The following is a 16130-nucleotide window of genomic DNA, read 5'->3' as shown; positions in this document are numbered from 1 at the left end:
TTTGCTTAATAAAGACAAATGGTCTCTTTCTCCCCAGCCTTACATATATCAACTTACGGCACGCAGAACAAGGCATCGTGACTCTGCCTCGCTAACACCAGGCAAGTGCGAGAACTAACGTTTTGAGATATAATTTTTTTCTTAGCACAATAACAGAGTACAACAGTCTGCTCATTGAAGAACTGACCAGCATCGGCTCGATTGAACATATGGGAAATGTAATTGGCTGAGCTTTTCATGTTTAATTAAGCTGTAGTTGAACCTGCTGCCTAATGAACCTGCTATTGTCATTGTCGCTGTTGTCTTTCTAGTTTATTAAGAGTTGCACTTTTGCACTACTGTGGCTGTGTTGCATAAAATGATCTTGTTGTATTGTTCATATAATGTAACATTCTAATTTTCTTTTCTAACGTGCTTCTCGCAATATATTCCCGTTGTACTTCGATTCTGCACGTTCTGCTTTATTGTATATCTGCTGTATTCCTCCTGCTTGGGACCTCCAAGGCCTGGATTATTTCATTATTAACAAATGGATAAAAAAAGTGCAGCCCACGCAATCATGAGCGAACTTTGCACTATGCAGAATGATTTATTTTCCTGTGGTGTTCAAAGGAATCTTGCATGATGTTCACATGTGGCAATCCCGAAACCATAGGCGTATCTACCGGCGGAGCAGAGGTGGCACTTGACCCCCCCCCCCCCTTCTTCCGTTTTCGGAAATGAGGGGGATGCAAAGCAGGCCAGTTGCGTCATGCCCCTTGCGACTTTTGAAAGCCGGGGATGCGGCCCTTGGAATCCCGACCAAGACCACTCGAGTCTACAGCAAGCCGCTTTAAGCCCTTCGGGGCTTGGCCTCTCCAATAGCTGCACGAGTAGTCTCAGCGAGCCTCAGTCACATTGGTTCTTCGGGACACTCATCATCTGGGAGCATATAGCACACATGGTCTAATCGGTTCAAGCTGGTAAATTTTCCCACAGCTACGAGTATGCAGTAGTCTTTCAAGACTTGTCATACCAGGAGCCGCATTAGTCTGGTAGAGGTTCCCAGTATTTTCAAGACTGCTTTTATTTATTTGGCCGATAATGGTTTCTCTCGCGGTGCAACTAGGGGCAGTACGAAGTGTTCGCTTCTCTCAGCTAGCACTCTGACAACGAGTGCTCGTGGTCATCGAGTGAGATGTGTTTATATTTGCCAGTGCGTGCGTGACACCACGCTTGTCATAAGCGTATCTACCGTTGCGAGGTAGGTATGCTCCCCCCCCCCTTTCCCTGACAGTTATAAGTGAAAAGGGAAAGTAGGCCATTTGCGCCCCACTACACACACACACTTGTGAAAGCGGGCACTGCCGGCTGCACACTGACAAATCCTACAACAGCAGATGCGACGTTGTATTTATGAATTTCGCCCCCACAGGCACGCTTTCTTTATTACGTATCCCCGGCTTCGGCAGCTAGGATTGTCTTCCGGGCATCGCCGCCACGCGCTGTAGCAGATGACGCTTGGCCGGCCGCACTGAGCAGTGTCACCGTACTTTGCGGTGCGAGACGACTGCAGGCCGTGCCTAAGAAGCTTGCAATGCCGAGAAAGCTGTCGCTAGGCAGTCCAAAAAGAGTTTCATCCTCGATCCATCGCATCAACCCGTGTTCGTTGGGGCTGCTGGTTAAGTCACCATCCTTGAACACGCAAAATTAGATTTGCTGTTTATAACTGCACGGCATTTATTCAGTGATGCCAGTTTAACCATATTGTCGCTAGATTTAATGAACTGTTTTGTCTGTTTACGCCAAAAATTTTTACTTAGCAATCGGCGACTCTTATTTTTAGTAACTTAATAATATTTGGGGTTTTACGTGCCAAAACCACTTTCTGATTATGAGGCACGCCGTAGTGGAGGACTCCGGAAATTTTGACCACCTGGGGTTCTTTAACGTGCACCTAAATCTAAGCACATGGGTGTTTTCGCATTTCGCCCTAATCGAAATGCGGCCACCGTGGCCGGGATTCGATCCCGCGACCTCGTGCTCAGCAGCCCAACACCATAGCCACTGAGCAACCACGGCGGGTGTTTAGTAACTTAAATGAACAATTGGCGATGTTTTCATGACTTACAGGTTGGAAAGGTTGCTTGAAAAATGGCCTTCTCGAACGCAGTTTGATATTAATAGGCTACATGTTTGTGGCGAAAACTCGCTGTACTACGCATACGCTCCGTGACCATAATGAGCCAACGATTGTCTTGACATTGCGATTGTGCTTCACCGCACAGTGGTCATCATAGGTATTATAGTGCTCACAAAATTGAAATTTCTTTATTATTTACAAAACCCTACTGAATGCTTTTAATGCGAGTTTAGTGGTGTCAGAGAGCTAATTTACCAAAACGAAATAGAATAAATTATGTGTTCAGATTTAGAACGCAGCATGTGAATAAGACACAACGACTGCGTAAAAGAAAGCCTTAAATATCGGAACGGCTTAGCTCGTTCACGCAGCTTTTAACAAATCGCTTGCATTTTCCGCGGCCTTCGGACCAATCAGTGCTTTACGGCGGGATTCAGGTGGATCAAGGGCGAAAAGGTGATTTTGACCTCTACAAAGCTGGAGTATTCGTCGTCGCCGTGTCAATAACATGCAGCCAAGCGCGTTTCGCAGAATCTAGTTGTGCTGCCACGAACGTCGACAAGCACAAAAAGCTCAGGAATATCTTGTAAGCTAAGTGCATTTTAATCCTAGGAAAATTACGTTGCTTGTGTTCTTTTGAATCGTAGTGTATTTGTAATCTTCCCATTAGGACGTAATGAAATATCCAACTTGTCATAATAATTTAAGTTAACAATAAAGGTAGGTGATCGACTGTAGACTTTCTTGAATACGAATCGAACACGAATAGTAAGTATCGAATATGGAATAGACACACGCAGACACACATATTTACACCAGGAATATTTATTTTGGTCTAATCAGCAACCACTTGTTCTGAATAGACAGTCAGCTATCACGGGCAATTAGGATTGTTTTAAGCACAAGATAACTACAATGGCCATGAATAGAACTGCACGAATAGCGGCTTGAGACCCTTACAGCCTGGCGGCAAACCAACCTTCCAACAATGACAGGCGGCTGTATGACCAACTCACTTTGCAAGGATGCCGATGCGTTCCGTGGCTGTCGGATGCTCGAATAAGTGTTCGAACACGAGCAATGGCTGTGCAGTGCACAACGTGGAGGCCCCAGCTCCCAGAGCGAAGGCGGGAACCGCGGCGCAGGAGGCAACGCGGACCAGCCAACGCGCACAAAGCATGTAAACTGCAGTTGACGAAGCTGCACAAGCTACGTTTCAACAATGCAGTCACTGACGCATCGAGATTCGCTTGGCAAACGCTTTCTCGGGGTGACTATAAATACTGTATGGCGCGATGGTGCACAAAAATCTACGGTAACATTCAAAGGTTAGTTGTATTCAAGGGCTACATTTCTTAGCGACCATTTGCAGTAGTGCATCGTCTTCAAGACATTTCGTGCGTCTCTACATTGGGAGCGTTGAAGTAGAAGAACGAAATCCTTCTGACACAGCGCCAGAAACGAGCAGGAGCCGCATGGTGCATTTGTGAAAGAGAACGCGACGCGGTGATCTTGGTGTAGATGCGGCGGGAAGCCATGCAGGAATGCAATGCGGCCACAGCAATATGGGCGGTTTTACTACGGCTGCAGTCCGGCTTGTCTGGCCGTGAGTTTACGCCCCCCCGCCCCCCCCCCCCACTCTATCCACTGAGCCTCTCTTAAGTCCGCGCTGAAGTCCGGCCGTTCCAAGGCTCAGCTACTTATCATAATTTACTACAGATGGCGGTAGTTGTCTGGACGGTCGGAGAGTCCGGCGCTTGCAGCGCGCCAGGCAGCGGTAGTTGAAGTAGAATAGGTCATGCCGGAGACGCTAAGATGGCTAAAATTTTATCCTGCCCTTTTCACGTGACCCGCAGCGTCGTGGCGATTAGTTGTTTTAGCGCTAGCGGACAAGTGTGCAGCGAACGAGCGCTTCTTTGTTTGTCGAATGGAAATACGCAACAGACTCGCTTCAGTGAAACCGAACAGCATGCTACTGGTCAGCCAAGCTAACGCGTGGTGCACCGTGCTCCAGCTGCTCCGGCGTGCGATAGGGTATGTTCTATTTACGCGCCAGCCAGAGCATACTGTAGAGTGTCCAATTTTCTCCGATGTTAACGTTAACGCCCTAGTGAGGTCCAAGCTGCGCCACGCGTTAATCATATCCGCGGTAATTGGGGCTATACCACACCTATAGCTTGGCCACCGCGATGCACTATTCTTCGAGCCGAGGCAGAAGGCATCGATGGCCTGCTATTGAATGTAGACAACTAGATAGAGAAAACCGGCTGGACTCTGAGAATACTTCGCAATAAAGGGCGCCTAACCAGGCCCCATAGCAAATTTTGGTTATACGCAGGAAGTTGTTACGGGTCCTCTAGGGAGCGTTCTCCCGCAATAACTTTTCAAATCGGCTCAAAAATAGCCGAGATAGAAATGTTTCAGTGCCGCGAACCCATGATTTCAGCAGGCGGGCTCTACTGCCATCCAAGAGCCTCTCTCCACACGCCGCGTCTAGCCCACGCAACCGAAATTCTTTCCCTGCCTTCTCCCATACCGGACCTCGAGGATGGCGTGAAGCATACGTCACAGGCCCGGCGTTCATTTTTTTTCTCCTCGCTTTCTTTTTTCGGCAATACGCACTTCCGCTGACGGCGTCGCGCGCGAGCTGTTGTCTCGTTCGCGCAGGCCGCAATTTTTCGCGCTGTGCACAAGGACGCATGACAAGCGGTATGTTTCAGTGCTACAGGAATACCGAGGCAGAACAAGCGGATCGCATAGCATGATCACGCGCTGGAACACGGTAGAAAATGGCATAGTTTAGTTACCTTCGCACGCGACCGCACGGCCGTGGGACCAAGCAGACGGTGCGGAAGTACATCTCCCTTGCTTCGATGCGAAGTAAAACAAACACCCAGACACTCCGTTTGTGTGTTTTGTTATTTCTCTAAACTTCAATTCGTCAAATCAAGCAACAGATCGTGCAGGTAACAGATTTCTTGAATAATTCTCGAAGTCAGGTGTCACCACGAGCGACGCACACTGCGGACACGACTACGTGGGCGCGGGTGTACGACTACATCACCGTCCAGCTTGGAGCGCGGCAGCCGCTAGAAAGAAAAGCGGCGTTCGGTTTGAAATTTCAGATCTTTCCGCGGAGTGTAGCGATGTAATACTTTGCAGACACGATCGTTATCGCGCAATGTGTGTATGCTCCGCGTTTGTAAGCTCAATATCGCGAGACCTGGTGAGGGGCCCTTTATAAGAACATCGCGGGCGCACAACGGCGTTGTCACAGCGCACGAAGCAGCTCACAATGTTTACTAACTCTGTGGCTAGCAAACGTGCGGGACGTGTTCGCTGATACGGCGGAACGGAATGCGGGCAAGGAAAGCTGAGGGGACGGGCGCTGGTTCTCCACATTCTTCACTGTACGCGATTTCCGCCGAGAGATAATGGCAGCATATCTTTCAGTTTTGGTATGAGAAACATGGATTTTTGCGAGCTCTTTGTGACGCATTGACCTGCCTATTTGAAGCGTAAAATTTTATACAGTGGTTACTGCGTTCCTAATAAGGTTATCTGAAACTGGGCTTCTTACGCGGTCGCAAATTTCGTTGTAGTTGACCTTTAATTCTTTATCTGTATCCTCAAATCAGTCGGCTATTTTCTGTAACGTACGGTTTACCGCGGACTTGTACATGTCCGGTTCCAGAATACGCCTGAGCGCCGTCTACGTCTGAGCGGTGCCCAGTAAAGAGAGATACAGAACTGAATCGAGCCGTCACTGGCAAGGTGCGCTGCGTAACCGTTTGCCTTCTCCGAGAGCGTAACTATCATCATCATCATCATCATCATCATCATCATCATCATCATCATCATCATCATCATCATCATCATCATCATCATCAGCCTAGTTACGCCCACTGCAGGGCAAAGGCCTCTCCCATACTTCTCCAACTACCCCGGTCATGTACTAATTGTGGCCATGTTGTCCCTGCAAACGTCTTAATGTCATCCGCCCACCTAACTTTCTGCCACCCCCTGCTACGCATCCCTTCCCTTGGAATCCAGTCCGTAACCCTTAGTGACCATCGGTTATCTTCCCTCCTCATTACATGTCCGGCCCATGCCCATTTCTTTTTCTTGATTTCAACTAAGATGTCGTTTACCCGTGTTTGTTGCCTCACCCAATCTGCTCTTTTCTTATCCCTTAACGTCACACCCATCATTCTTCTTTCCATAGCTCGTTGCGTCGTCCTCAATTTCAGCAGAACCCTTTTCGTAAGCCTCCAGGTTTCTGCCCCATATGTGAGTACTGGTAACACACAGCTGTTATACACTTTCCTTTTGAGGGATAGTGGCAACCTGCTGTTCATGATTTGAGAATGCCTGCCAAATGCACCCCAGCCCATTCTTATTCTTCTGGTTATTTCAGTCTCATGATCCGGATCCGTGGTCACTACCTGCCCTAAGTAGATGTATTCCCTTACCACTTCCAGTGCTTCGCTACCTATCGTAAACTGCTGTTCTCTTCCGAGACTGTTAAACAATACTTAATTTTCTGCAGATTAATTTTCAGACCCACCCTTCTGCTTTGCCTCTCCAGGTCAGTGAGCATGCATTGCAATTGGTCTCCTGAGTTACTAAGCGAGGCAATATCATCAGCGAATCGCAAGTTGCTAAGGTATTCTCCATCAACTTTTATCCCCAATTCTTCCCACTCCAGGCCTCTGAATACCTCCTGTAAACATGCTGTGAAGAGCATTGGAGAGATCGTATCTCCCTACCTGACCCCTTTCTTTATTGGGTTTTTGTTGCTTTCTTTATGGAGGACTACGGTGGCTGTGGAGCCACTAGAGATATATTTCAGTATTTTTACGTACGGCTCGTCTACACCCTGATTCCGTAATGACTGCAAGACTGCAGAGGATTCGACTCAATCAAACGTTTTCTCATAATCAATTAAAGCTATATATAAGGGTTGGTTAAATTGCGCACATTTCTCTATCACTTGATTGATAGTGTGAATATGGTCTATTGTTGAGTAGCCTTTACGGAATCCTGCCTGGTCCTTTGGTTGACAGAAGTCTAAGGTGTTCCTGATTCTATTTGCGATTACCCTTAGTAAATACTTTGTAGGCAACGGACAGTAAGCTGATCGGTCTATAATTTTTCAAGTCTTTGGCGTCCCCTTTCTTATGGATTAGGATTATGTTAGCGTTCTTCCAAGATTCCGGTACGCTCGAGGTTATGAGCCATTGCGTATACAGGGTGGCCAGTTTCTCTAGAACAATCTGACCACCATCCTTCAACAAATCTGCTGTTACCTGATCCTCCCCAGCTGCCTTCCCCCTTTGCATAGCTCCTAAGGCTTTCTTTACTTCTTCTGGCGTTACCTGTGGGATTTTGAATTCCTCTAGGCTATTCTCTCTTCCACTATCGTCGTGGGTGCCGCTGGTACTGTACAAATCTCTATAGAACTCCTCAGCCACTTGAACTATCTCATCCATATTAGTAACGATATTGCTGGCTTTGTCTCTTAACGCACACATCTGATTCTTGCCTATTCCTAGTTTCTTCTTCACTGTTTTTAGGCTTCCTCCGTTCCTGAGAGCCTGTTCAATTCTATCCATATTATAGTTCCTGATGTCCGCTGTCTTACGCTTGTTGGTTAACTTAGAAAGTTCTGCCAGTTCTATTCTAGCTGTAGGGTTCGAGGCTTTCATACCTTGGCGTTTCTTGATCAGATCTTTCGTCTCCTGCGATAGCTTACTGGTTTCCTGTCTAACGGCGTTACCACCGAATTCTATTGCGCACTCCTTAATGATGCCCATGAGATAGTCGTTCATTGCTTCAACACTAAGGTCCTCTTCCTGAGTTAAAGCCGAATAACTGTTCTCTAGCTTGATCTGGAATTCCTCTAGTTTCCCTCTTACCGCTAACTCTTTGATTGGCTTCTTGTGTACGAGTTTCTTCCGTTCCCTCCTCAAGTCTAGGCTAATTCGAGTTCTTACCATCCTATGGTCACTGCAGCGTACCTTGCCGAGTACGTCTACATCTTGTATGATGCCAGGGTTCGCGCAGAGTATGAAGTCGATTTCATTTCTAGTCTCACCATTCGGGCTCCTCCACGTCCACTTTCGACTAACCCGCTTGCGGAAAAAGGTGTTCATTATCCGCATATTATTCTGTTCTGCAAACTCTACTAATAATTCTCCTCTGCTATTCCTAGAGCCTATGCCATATTCCCCCACTGACTTGTCTCCAGCCTACTTCTTGCCTACCCTGGCATTGAAGTCGCCCATCAGTATAGTGTATTTTGTTTTGACTTTACCAATCGCCGATTCCACGTGTTCATAAAAGCTTTCGACTTCCTGGTCATCATGACTGCATGTAAGGGCATAGACTTGTACCACCTTCAATTTGTACCTCTTATTAAGTTTCACAACAAGACCTGCCACCCTCTCGTTAATGCTATAGAATTCCTGTATGTTACCAGCTATTTCCTTATTAATCAGGAATCCGACTCCTAGTTCTCGTCTCTCCGCTATGCCCCGGTAACACAGTACATGACCGCTTTTTAGCACTGTATATGCTTCTTTTGTCCTCCTAACCTCACTGAGCCCTATTATATCCCATTTACTACCCTCTAATTCCTCCAATAACACTGCTAGACTCGCCTCACTAGATAGCGTTCAGAATAGATATTCTAGATATGGCCCTGCAAAGGTTAAGGTTGAGGCGCTGCCTCTTCCGTCTTTTCAACAGGCTTCGTTTACTCTCCCACAAGTGCAACAGCTGTTGATTGATCGCTGGCGCTTACCCGCACCGGCGACCTTAGAATTTTCCCCGCAAATGTCTCGGATGAACGTCATTCAGCCGTTGACATCACTGGGCGGCTGCTCCGGCAAGGGACGCTTCCGAAAGGTCGCCTACTGCGTAATTACGACATAACCCACGATCTCGCGCAGCTTCGGTGAAGCGGTTGATCTGCTTGTATTGTTGTGGTCACTTCCTGAGTTTGATTTAGGTTCGTCCACGTAGCCTTCATAATGCTATAAGTGAAAGTTAGGTCTGGGAATGTATCTATGCTGACGTTGTTTTCTAACCTTCTGTATACCACTGTCACAGCCGCCAGTCGAAAGCCCAGCTTCCCCGTCATGTGTTCAGTAAAGTTCCCTTGGGGTAATCTATGACATATTCCCAGGAGGTGTTGGGAGCGTTGAAATCAACCACTACCACAAATTGATCTTTGGCGCCAGCTGAAAATTTTGCTTCAAGGTAAAGGTTGGTGAAATCGACTCGTTTGCTTTTCTTGGCGGACTATATACGCTTAGGATGTGAGCACGCCCCTTCACCCTCTTTTGGGGAAGCATGTTATGATATGGTGATTGATCTCTTATTGATTGTGGTATCTATCAGTCGCAGTGATAGACTTTGCTACTTACGTTGCAACGCGAATATAGTTTAAATTGTGAAGGCTGTATTATACTAGCGGTTTAAGAGGTAACTTCTCCGACTTGCTGTAAGCATATTATGTGAGATGTTATCATTGCCGAATGAATATAATTCTGGAGTGCTGCGGCTCACGAGTGAAACTTGCGGAAGCTCCGCTGCCATATTTCTAGTTGTCTGGAGTTCGGTGTAAATTTAGCTTGCGCCACTTCATCCGCTCTCGACTATTGTATCGGATTCGTCCTCGAGGCGGGGGCAGGCCCTTGGTCGCCAACCAGAAGCGTTGTGAGTACGCTTAAAGACAGGTGAGCCTACATGCAAGCCCTGTAACAGAGCTTGCATGTAGGCTCCCAAGCTTATGAACTCATATTAGTGAGCGTATCGCGCACATGCTCTCTCTGTTGCTGAAACTCGGAGACCATCTGTTGCGTTTGCGTCTGGAGCTCCAATTTTTGCGTCATTCTGCTCTGTTCCTCCGCCTCTGTTGAGGAGAGAATTGTCGCTGGCGTGGCGTTAGGGCCGACACCACTTTTGTACACCACCTCTCTAGCGCGTTAAGTGTAGGTTTTAGGGTCGTGATTTCGTTTTGAGGCAAAGTCCTTTTGTTGATTAACAATTCTTTGGTATTCTGCATTAGGCGTTACGGGACAGGGGACGAGGCCACGCCGGTCCTGCTTTCCTGACTGATAGCCGGGCGGGCGTCTGTACTCTTCTCCGTAAGGGTCAGCGTCAGTTCAGAACCCTGCTTCTGCCGTTTGATTACTCGGGTTATGGACGGTGTCCTCGGCCTTGACGTTGCTCGCGGTCTGGACCTCGATCGCAAATGGGGCGCCACCGAGGATTCCCATTCGCAGCAGGACAAACGCGGCCGATGTTGTTTCTTCGGCTGCAGCTCCCTGCTTGGTTTTGTCTTGTCTTGTGGGGAGCCGGTTTTAGTCGTTTTCATGCGAGAGCATCATATGGCCCATTGAGTGAAATAGCCGTTGTCTGCAGCAGAGAAACGGCACTTAAATTTCCATTGGCTGCGACGTCACTGCGCACCTCACCGATTCAGTGTCGGGCGAAAGGGGATACCTGCTGGCGAAGTGGCACGCCAGGTGTCTCGTGAAGGGAAAGGGCATCACCGCCCGTGCCACGTCACCTTCACTTTTGCTCTCGGAAGCCTGTATTATCCGCGCGTTCCTTGTCTGCACAAGCTCTCGCCTGCGTTCTAAGCTCGTCTGGTAATCGTTATAATGAAACTATTGTATACAAAATTGAATAAATTGGAAAGGAAAAATGTTGGTGGTAGTGAGTAGCACTCCATCCTCAAAAGCCGAGTGTATTACCAACACCTCCTAGACAAGAAGGCCTGAGTGCTCGGCGAGCGACGTCATGGAGAAGAGGCTGTCGGCGCGCTTGGGGATACGGGTTAAATGAAGGGATCGCGGCTTGGTTCACCTAGCAGCAGTACGCTTTCATTGTATACTCCACACTTTTCCTTCAGTCGAAACTGCGGAATGAGCAGCAGAACCCTTACAAAGCATTTATTTAGAGGCACAGATACAGAACAGTTTTGTAAAGCTTGTGCAGGTATTGATGCCAGGAGTTTTTTATAGCGTCGCGCTTTGTCGTCTTTGTAATGTACGTTGTTTGTGAATTATTATTATTATACCCCACATTTCATACCTATTACTTCAAATAAATTGAATCCATAAGAACGTTTCCTTCTGTACTTATGGTTTTTATAGCGCGGCAATGATGGATGTAATGCATTCGAATGGCTTCACAGTTGCGTAGGAACAATTTTATTGGGGACACATGTACATATTACAATCTAGATTATGTTTATCGAATAATTTCGCTTTCGACGCACTCATTACCGCAGTCCACTAACTTACAACTCAAATAAGTTTAGAAATTGGATATAAAACGTTCGTGCAGCTATTTTCAAGGAAACAGCTGCCTTATTGCGCAGAGTTTCAGCTTTTCTCTTCCTTGCCTTAGCATTGGCATCCGATATCTTATCATCCATCTTGAAGCAGTAGTTCAATAAAATGTTCGTGCTACACCACGAAAGGTGCCTTAACACAAATTCACATTTGTGTCCATCCTCGCAGGCGTCGAACTATGAGGAATCATCACTTTCTGTAAAGGCACTTTCTGTAATTGAGCAATTAACCTTTTCGTATTCTTCAAAAGTAACTATATAAAGAAGTCCTGAACATCTTACCATAGAGAGTGGTAATACAATGAAGTCTGCACGTGGAAGCGTCCTAATCCAGGCACTCTGGGCTTCTTCACCATGCGGTAACATGAAGACATGATTTTTCTGCCCCGATTTGTGCATGTAATTGCTCCGGCAATTGGGCATGCACACTTATTAGGCATATCTTGGCCTGACACTCCACATTCCGGGGCAATGAAGACTCGCGGTACACACAATCGCAAGCACCGCACAAGTGTTGAGACTACATGCACTTGTCACATCTAGAAAAAAAAATGTGCGTTCGGAAGCATGCAACAGCATGGCCGAGCATGCCGAGACTCGTTTAACCCCAAAGCTATTCAAGGAGCGGCAGGGCTCGTGGAACTAATCGAATTGTTGTCGCCGCCGTTGTCCCCTCGGTGTTCTGCGAATAGCCAGGCTTAACGATTGTATATCTTCCACGCTTCATTTTCAGCACAGGTGCGCTGCTCGTAGCTTCGTAGCACGCTGCATGGAACTTCTATATAGGCCTCTTTTGCCTGACGTAGCTCATGGAAAGAGGGTCAGCCAGCAGGCCATAAGTTCTCTAGAGGGTGTTGGTATTACCCACAGAGAGAAAACTTGGCCAAACGCTTTAGAGAGAGAGAGAATGAAGAGGAAAGGCAGGGAGGTTAACCAGATATGAGTCTCCGGTTTGCTACCCTACACTGGGGATGGGGGATAGGGGTTAGAAAGATGACAGAGAGGAAAACGCAAAAAAAAAAACGCACGCGCACACATGGAGACACACGCAGAAAAGGCGTTCCAGTTAAAGTCGTTCACACAGGCCGGTAGATCACAAGAAGCGCAAAAGCGCTTGCACGGCCTTCTTCTGTGACGGTAGGTCCTTTCGATGTTGCAGAATTCTTTTTTCGGATAGCGGTTGGTCGTCCAGTTGGTCAAGTTCGTGGCTAAGGCATGCCCTCTGTGGACTGTACTGCGGGCAGGCGCACAAAATATGGCCAATTGATTCTTCATGGCCGCAGTGGTCACAGGTTGGTGTGTCGGTCATCCCTATGCGGAAGGCATAGGCTTTAGTAAAGGCAACGCCCAACCAAAGTCGATATAAAAGTGTGGCGTCTCTACGGCGAAGCTGTGATGGCGCTCGAAGACTTAATGTTGGATCAAGTGAGTGCAGTCGCGGATTTCTTAAATGTGGCTCATTCCATTGCGACGCGGTGCACTGCCGAGCAAGTAGGCGGAGCTTCCGTGCCGCGTCAGTTCTAGAAAGATGAATTGGGACGTGGCGCTCCTCAGTATGCGCTGAGCGGGCAGCGTGATCCGCCCGTTCATTGCCGATAATGCCGCAGTGACTTGGAAGCCACTGAAAGGTTATTTCGTGGCCTGCATCACTTATATGGTGTAATGTCTCTGTAATATGGAATATTAGTTGTTCGTGCGGTCCGCGTCGTAAAGGTTACAGTAGAGACTGCAGTGCCGCCTTCGAATCGCAGAATATTGTCCGTTTGTGTGGCGGTTCATCACCAATGTGATGAAGAGCAGTAAAGAGCGCTGCGAGCTCTGCTGCCGTCGATGTTGTCGCGTGGGTCGTCTTAAACTTGATTGTTGTAGCTTTCGCTGGTATGACGATTGCCGCCGCGGAGCTGCTTGGAAGGACAGATCCATCAGTGTAAATATGCGTAGAGTCACGGTAGTTCTCGTACAAATATAGTAGCGTGAGCTGTCTAAGGGCTGGTGATGACAGATCAGCTTTTTTCGAGATGCCAGGTATTGCGAGGTTGATTTTTGGCTGAGCGAGGCACCATGGAGGGATCGAAGGTCTCGCAGCCGGAGTGAAACAAGCTGGCAATGATTCATCATATGCAGTTATCGTTTGGCTAAAAGATGTGTGTGGCCTGTCCGCTGGTAGAGAGGCTAAATGGTGACGAGGAGTCCTGGCTAGATGCCTTATATGGGTCCTGAGTACTTCAATTTCAATGTGGGTCTTGACAAGGTGGTCTCTAGCGATTGCTATCGTAGCCGCTGTTGAAGCACTCTGAGGCAGGCCTAGACAGATCCGGAGCCCTTGACCCTGAAGACTTTGTATTGTGCGTAGATTCGTTTTGCCTGTGTTGTTTATTGCTGGCAAGCTGTATCGCAGAAATCCCAGAAAAAGCACCCTGTACAGTTGTAACATGGCACTAGGCGACATTCCCCAGGTCTTGCCACCGAAAAACTTGAACAGGTGGCAGATGCCTGTCAACCGTTTTTTCACGTAAGATATGTGTGGGCTCCATGACAAGTCCCTGTCGATTATGACACCTAGAAACTTGTACGATCGGACCCGTCGTATTATTTGGCCATTTATCGTTACACTGTAGTTTGCCATGGGTTTACGCGTAAATGGCACTAGTGCGCATTTCTCGGAGGAAATTTCCAGGCCTCGATTACGGAGGTAGATAGCAGTTTGTGTCGCGGCTTTCTGAATTCTCGCTCGCAGCTGTAGGCGTGTTACTGCAGATGTCCATATGCAGATGTCATCTGCGTACATTGATAGCCTGACTGTGGTTGGCACGTGCTCAAGTAGAGCAATTAGTGTTAGATTAAATAACACGGGGCTAAGAACACCACCCTGGGGGACGCCGCGGTAGCTATAATGTAGGGAAGTATGGCCTTCCTCGGTGCTTACAAAGAAGGATCGCATGGATAGATAGCTCCGTATCCATTGAAACATCCGACCACCCACTCCTACCTCTGCGAGAGCAGAGAGGATGGCTTCATGCGTAACGTTGTCATACGCCCCTTTAACGTCGAGGAATAAGGATGCGCAGAGACGCTTACGGTGTTTCTCATGTTGAATGTAGGTCACCAGGTCGACGACGTTATCGATCGATGATCGACCGCGTCGGAAGCCCGCCATGGCATCTGGGTAGGTGTTGTGGTACTCCAAGTACCACTCCAGGCGTCCTAGGACAATCCTCTCCATTACTTTGCCCACACAGCTCGCCAAAGCGATCGGGCGATATGATGAGAGCTCCAACGGCGACTTGCCAGGCTTCAGCAGTGGAACAAGGCGACTTGTCTTCCAGGTTGTTGGTAGCGTGCCATTTCTCCAAGATTCATTGTACACCTCAAGAAGAACCCCTCTCGCTCGCTCCCCCAGGTGACACAGAGCTCGGTAGGAAATTCCGTCAGGTCCTGGCGCTGATGTGCGGCTACACAAAGCTAATGCTGCCTTAAGTTCGTGGATCGAGAATGGTAGATCCAACCGATGATCACGTGGTGGCGGACAGCTGCTCGAAGGCGATGGAGTGTTGGTAGCTGTGAGTTGGCCGGATAATCTGGCGCAGAAATCCTCTGCCACGTCAATCTCCGATCTCTTTTGAGAGAGGGCAAGTACCTTGAATGGGAATCGCTGTACGGGAAGTGTCCGCAGTCCGCGCACCGTTCTCCAACGCTTTAACTCGCGCTCTTGCCTGCGAGGAGTTTAAAATTCGGAGGATTGCTCAGTGGCGTTCAATTAAACATTGCTGCTTTCGCCATAAGTGCTTTGTGTAGTCGAAGTTTTCTTGCAATAGCAGTATGGACACTTCATGCGATTTTTCGCCGTCGTCGCCGCCGCGGGCATCACCGTTACGTTCTGTATATATTTAGGTGTATGTACGGTATACGACACGCCATGCTGTATGACATGTGGCATATGCGGGTGGCATTCTATCGATGAAATTACTCGTACCAAGTCTGACCATCGTTCAAAAAATTATTTCTTATAATTTCGGGAATGGCAGCCAGAAAACTAAGGTCATGAAAGAAAACAGCGACGCTGCATGCCTTTTATCTTAAATCTTGTAATGCTTAAATATGAAAACTGCGTAAATATAACAAAGCTCAATCCTGAAAATGATGTAATTTTATTAACGCTGCTCTGATCTACCTCCGGGATCGGGCCAGGCTAGAGGTTCGGAACATACCTGGTACAGAAAAGTGCTTATAAAGCCGCGAAGAAACGCATTGGCGTTAATTATTAAACGGAAATGAAATCGTCCCCTGGCCGGGTTGAAACGGAGGACCCCAAGCACAACAGCTCTTTCTTATTTGGCTTGCGTTTACTTCTATTCATACTGCCACTACAGCTACTTGTCTTATAGACCCGCCGTGGTTGCTCAGTGGCTATGGTGCTGGGCTGCTGAGCACGAGGTCGCGGGATCGAATCCCGGCCACGGCGGCTGCATTTAGATGGGGGCGAAATGCGAAAACACCCGTGTGCTTAGATTTAGGTGCACGTTAAAGAACCTCAGGTGGTCAAAAATTTCCGGAGTCCTCCATTACGGCGTGCCTCATAATCAGAAAGGGGTTTTGGCACGTGAAACCCCAAATATTATTATTACTTGTCTTATACTTCCT

The 16130-nt window shown here is 47.8% G+C and overlaps 1 protein-coding gene across 3 annotated transcripts in view; it reads left to right on the top strand.

The window, feature by feature from the left end:
- Positions 1-16130, top strand: part of LOC142584182 (uncharacterized) — a 174080-nt gene that overhangs the window by 12409 nt on the left and 145541 nt on the right. The window contains exon 3 of one of the 3 annotated variants that reach the window (XM_075694349.1): positions 38-101. The gene's annotated coding sequence lies outside the window, so the exon portion shown is untranslated. Of the gene's footprint in view, positions 1-37; positions 102-9119; positions 9392-16130 lie in introns of those variants that run through there. The other 2 variants (XM_075694348.1, XM_075694347.1) reach the window with 2 other exon arrangements.

Source organism: Dermacentor variabilis, chromosome 6, assembly GCF_050947875.1.
Source record: "Dermacentor variabilis isolate Ectoservices chromosome 6, ASM5094787v1, whole genome shotgun sequence".
Taxonomy (NCBI): Eukaryota; Metazoa; Arthropoda; class Arachnida; order Ixodida; family Ixodidae; genus Dermacentor; species Dermacentor variabilis.
Note: the sequence above shows the minus strand (reverse complement) of the source record. Positions and strands in the feature narration are given on the sequence as shown.